This window comes from Ascaphus truei, chromosome 5, assembly GCF_040206685.1.
Source record: "Ascaphus truei isolate aAscTru1 chromosome 5, aAscTru1.hap1, whole genome shotgun sequence".
Taxonomy (NCBI): domain Eukaryota; kingdom Metazoa; phylum Chordata; class Amphibia; order Anura; family Ascaphidae; genus Ascaphus; species Ascaphus truei.
In genome coordinates, this window is record NC_134487.1 from 111,920,047 (window position 1) to 111,925,905 (window position 5,859).

Below are 5,859 nucleotides of genomic sequence, written 5' to 3' on the forward strand. Positions count from 1 at the left end.
CCAACCGCCGCCACCTGGCCCTTCCCTTGCTCCTGCGCGGGCCCTACTGTGGTTACTGCCGCTTCCTGGCTGACTGGCAGCGCTGTGCTATCTACGCCCCCCCTTGGGGCCTTCGCTCCCTCCAGCCACCAGCACAGGGCCCTGAGTTGCTGCTACTGACGCTGCCCCGGCCCCACTGATGCTCCCTTGCGCTTCGCTTGACTTGCCTAAGCCTGCTGCCAATAACGCCACCTGGACACCCTTTACTACTGCGTTTACCAATCTCGCCTCGGCATCGTTCGACCCCCCCGCGTCCGACAATGGCGGCGCTGGAGAACTGGCGATGCCTGGCGAGGTACCGACTTCCCTGTTTTCATCTGCCTTTTTGGGCTTACCCTGCGACGCCCTTGTCCCCGGCGGCGATGTGAACCGCCTGTCGGGACCCGCCCCCGGACGCGCTCTCTTCTTCCCTTCCTTTGATGATCTGACGGGACGGCTGGCACGCTTACGGGTCGAGGACAACGATCCAGCACCGTGAGGCGAGGTCGATCGTGTCCCGACAGCTCCTGCTTTTCCTGTAAAAGAAGACGAGATTGCCCCCCCCGAAGGTTTGTCAATTATTATTAGTAACCTCGCCTCCCTCTCCTAATTCCTTGAGACAACCCAAGCTCTGGCGGGTAAATAACTGGAGCCTGCCCCCCGTTGGTTGGTGCCGTCCACCACCCCGGCTCGCCTGCTGTTCAGACTGCAGCCGGACCATTTTTTTTTTTTTTAATATGTATATACACACGTGTGGCCGCCCACACCCAAGCAGTCCCTGCCAACAGGCTGCATCCCCCTTTTTTCGCAGGCTCCCCCCCGCCAGGCTGGCTTCCCTTATGGACGCTGACGTACCCTTCTGTAACATTGCTGCGTGTCGTGCTCCACCGGTAGGACCTCCTGAGGACCTTGCGTTCTCTCATGCCCGCTAGCCCCTGCTTCCCGTACCAGTGCTTCCAGCTGCCGTTGAAACCATCCCTTCTCGTGTTTATGTGCCTCCGCGAGAAGCTGCATGGTACTGGTCTCCAGACTTGTGATTTCATGTTTAGCCCTCTATTTTCATGTTAGGCTCCCTCCTAGTCTACTGTACAATATGGTTGGCCAACTGTACTGTATGTAATACTATCCATACTGTATTGTTTCAATACCTTACTGTTAGTTTTCTATACTGTACAGTAGATGTCTTTAACTTATTTTTCCAACAAAATAAAAAGAGTGGACGAGGCACGGGCATGGATCGAAAGTGGCGAGACTTTCCAGGATGTCATCTTTACTGACGAGACAACTGTAGCACTTGAGAGATTTGCCCGTTTTGGATTCTACAAAAAAGGATGCCTATCTCTGAAGCCGCGTCCCAAGCACCCAGTGAAGATGCATGTGTGGGGTGCCATCTCTAGACAAGGACCAGGATGCATCATTATCTTTGAGGGTAAAATAATGCACAAATACACATGCCGTGCCTGTGGCCTTGCCTCATGCACTGGACAGCAGTACCGTACAGTATTTTGCACCCTAATGTTACTGTACATTTTTCTTTTCTTGTTTCCAGGAATCATGAATAAAGCATTCTTCCAAGATCACATAGGGGGCTCAAAATAGCTCAAAACAGCCACAGCGTACGTGTTGCTTTTTTCCCCCTGCTAGCATTCTGAACCTTTCCGTTCGCTAGCTGATAGAAAAAAAAGCCGCATGTAACATTTGCATGGAGATTTGCTATCTCCATGCAAGACTGTTACAGGCGATCGTACACTAAATAAAAACATTTTAATAATAGTGTACATGAGCAGGGGGTCTCCCAAGCAGAACCGCATTGGTTTCAGGTCCGAGGACCCCCTACTTCAGGAGTTACAGGCCCCGTTATGGGGTGCCGGTATCTCCTGCAGTTTAAAGCTCCCGCGTCACGTGACCTGGTTATTTACATTCTGCAGGGGATACCGGCACCCCATAAAGGGGCCTGTATCTCCTGAAGTAGCGGGTCCTCGGACCTGAAACCAATGCGGTTCAGCTCAGGAGATCCCCTGCACATCTACACTAGTATTAAAACGCACATAACAATAAACAATAATTCATTACCGTAGCGGCTATCTGCTATGGTAATGAAGCAGCATTAATGTATTTTAAATAATAGTGTGCGGGAGCAGGGGGTCCCCTGAGCTGAACCGCATTGATTTCTGCCTCAGAGACCCCCTGCTTCCCGAGTTACAGGCCCCGGTATGGGGCATCGGGTGCCAGTGCCGCCGCCATCTTTATAGCGTCCAAGACGCGACGTGGGCTCTATAAAGATGGCGGCGACACTGGCATCCGATGCCCCAAACCGGAGCCTGTAACCCGGGAAGCAGGGGGTCTCTGAGGCAGAAATCAATGCGGTTCAGCTCAGGGGACCCCCTGCTCCCGCACACTATTAATAAAAATACATTAATGCAGCTTCATTACCATAGCGGATAGCCGCTAAGGCAATGAAGGGGTTAAGGCACATTATCATGTTTATTGGGGACAATTGCAACACACATCCCCCCCGCCCCCTAACACATACAGTACTGTAATGGGCAAAATTACTATTATCCACATATGGATAATAATGCATTTGCCCATTTTAAATACATATAAATTACAATAAATACAGTCAAAACATTTAACACTTACTGTACGTTTTACAGGCACCCACGATGAAGGCCGTCTTCATCCTCATCTTCATTCTGCCCATGCCCCTCCGGTGCTGCAAAATATGCACAACAATCACAATAGCCAATGTAATATCCCCTAACCCCTTAATCACCATAGCGGTTATTAACCGCTACAGTCATTAAGGGGTTAACCAACCCTTGCCCACCAATCGAGAGGCCTACATACCCTCCCACTCTAACCCCACCCCGTGAGGCCTAACCACCCTCATCCACTACCCACAAGGGAGGCCTACCAACATACCCTTGGGGCCAATACACCCCCCCCCCCCCCAACACATTCAGTACAATAATGTGCAAAATAACTATTATCCAGATATGGATAATATATTATTTGCCCATTATGAAACACATGAAACATGCATAAATCAAAACATGAATTTTTAATCTTAAAATCACCACAGTGCATGTTACAATAAATCCAGCATCTATTGCAAATATAAGCCAACAAATCAGCAGCTCCACAAATGTATATGAAATGTCACACAATTGCATCCCCATCTCTGATTGGCTCTTGTAGACCATGTGACAGAGGCTTGGGGGAGAACGGATGTGACATCTTTGAAAGCCTGTCACATGGTACTAGAGCCAATCAGAGTTGGGATGTATTCCCCACGCTCTGATTGGCTACCGTACCATGTGAGACCGGCCATGTTTCTTTTAATGATGTCATCTTAAAGGCAGTTGAAGCAAAGCCATTCTGATTGGCTATGCTTTCATTGCTATGCTTTCATTGCCTTTAAATGACGTCATCATTTTTTTTTTCATCGGCCAAATCACATGTTTTTCACGGCCCAATCAGGACCGTGGGAAACATTTGACCAAAATGTGACGTCATAGGCCTATAAAAGCCTATGTCGCCTCATTTTGAAGCTAGTCGTCGAGGAGGGAACATCTCCCCTCCTAAGAAGAGAAGAAGGGTGTGGCGTAAGAAGACGGACGAAGACGGAAGAAGATGGATGAAGACCCCAAACAAGAAAGAAGACACACACGTGGATTTGTTATGGTTTTTTATTTTATGGCTTACCTGTGGATTGGTTCCTGTGCTTCCGGGTCGCTTGGATTTCAGTGAGTAGGCATCTAATGGTGAGTAAACAAAAGAAAAGTTTATTATTTTTACTTTTACAGGTTTTTATGATTTTTCATTCATGTGTTATTTTTTCAGTCCCATTTAATGCCCGTTAATGTATATATGTATATACATACATTCACGGACACTGAATGGGTGTATTCTATGTGACTTTGTATGGAAATGCTTTGTATTTTATGCTGTATTATTGCCCCTGTATTTTATGTATATCTATATGGATAGACATACAGGGATAATAATTGATTGGTTTGCTAATGTTTATGTTCTTTTCATGTATGGCTAGTTTATTTATCAGCTTTATTTTGTCATTGTTGTGAATAATGTAATTTGTATGTAGTTAAAGGTTAATTGTAATGGCTTCTTTCTGGTACTTACATTAGAATGATGGTGGCTACTTGAAATTAGAATTGTGTTGGCAATGGTTTGGCTTTAGGAATTGAATAGGGAATTGTATAATTGATTTGAATTGTATTGTAATTGTATCAGGAAATGGATTAATTGATTGATGCTAATTGTATTGATGTTGCTTAGTTTATAATTGATTTTCATGATGGCATTGCTGGTTAGGGGACATTGTTAATATTGTATTTTATTGTTACATATATTTTGCATAGTGTTATATGATGCACAGATTAATTGCATCATGTACACACTCAATGCAATTGTGTGACATTTCATAGACATTTGTGGAGCTGCAGTTTGGTTTTTTATATTTGCAATGGCTGCTGGATTTAATTTAACATGCACTGTGGTGATTTTAAGATTAAAAATGCATGTTTTGATTTATGCATGTTTTATGTGTTTAATAATGGGCAAATAATCTATTATCCATATCTGGATAATAGTTATTTGGCACATTATTGTACTGTAGGTGTTGGGGGGGGGGGGGGGGGGGGGATGTATGTATAGGTCCGGTTTATTTATTTTACATTCAGGGTTGGTTCCTTGGTTCTGCGTGAGACCTCTGGAGACCACCTGCGGTATCCTCGGGTATCTCACAGGTATCAGGCTGGAGGTTCCACGGGTAACACCTGCGGGGATGAACCGGTGGCCTCAGATCTGTGGGGGCACCGCGGACCCGTTGTGAGCACTCGTGAGTTCCCCAGACCCTTGTGAGAACCACCCGAGGCCCCGCAGACACCTGTGGGTCTGACCCGGGGCTCCCAGACATCCGCGGGCCTACCGTGGGGTCCCAATTGTGGCCCACGGTGACCCAAGGAGACAACCTGGGGGCCATGGAGCTTGGCGGGACAAACAACGGGCCTCCAGAACCTGTGTGAAACAAGTTGTTGGTACCCTGTAGGTCTTTCAGGTGACCCGCCAGCCTGCCGGGGACTTGCGTGGGGCTGGGGTATGAACCCTGTATGTAAAAGGATAAATCATGTATTTATGGGGGGGGGGGCACAGGGGGTGGGTAATGTATTTAATAAATATAATGATGTTTATTGTGGGGCTGTGTATTGTTTTTATTGTGGGTACTGGGGGTGGGGGGAGGGGGTATTGGCCCCAAGGGTATGTGGGTAGGCCCCCCTTGTGGCTAGTGGGTGAGGGTGGTTAGGCTTTATGGGGTGGGGGATTAGTGTGGGAGGGTATGTAGGCCTCCCGAGTGGTGGGTGAGGGTGGGTTAACCCCTTAATGACTGTAGCGGTTAATAACCGCTATGGTGATTAAGGGGTTAGGGGACATTACATTGGCTATTGTAATTGTTGTGCATGTTTTGCAGCACCATAGGGGCATGGGCAGAATGAAGATGAGGATGAAGACGGCCTTCATCGTGGGTGCCTGTAAAAGGTAAGTGTATTATGTTTTGACTGTATTTATTGAATGTTATATGTATTTAAAATGGCCAAATGCATTATTATCCATATGTGGATAATAGTAATTTTGGCCATTACTGTATAGTATGTGTTAGGGGGTTATATTTAGTTATAATTCTTGTTTATTATTTTTGGAGGTGCAACATTGGTACCGCGGGGACCCCCGGACTCCTGCAGGGACCCCCGCTTGGTGAGCCGGGGACCCCCGGACACCCACGGGGTCAGCTGGGGACACCCGCCGGCCTGCTGTATG

General features: G+C 47.2%; 1 long non-coding RNA gene across 1 annotated transcript; it reads right to left on the reverse strand.

Annotated features, from left to right (window-relative positions):
* Nucleotides 1-352: 352 nt before the first annotated feature.
* Nucleotides 353-3,782, reverse strand: LOC142494421 (uncharacterized). The gene is made up of 3 exons (XR_012801428.1): nucleotides 3,727-3,782; nucleotides 2,662-2,734; nucleotides 353-554 (listed from the first exon to the last, which is right to left on the reverse strand). It is a non-coding gene; the product is annotated as an uncharacterized LOC142494421 (long non-coding RNA).
* Nucleotides 3,783-5,859: the final 2,077 nt, after the last annotated feature.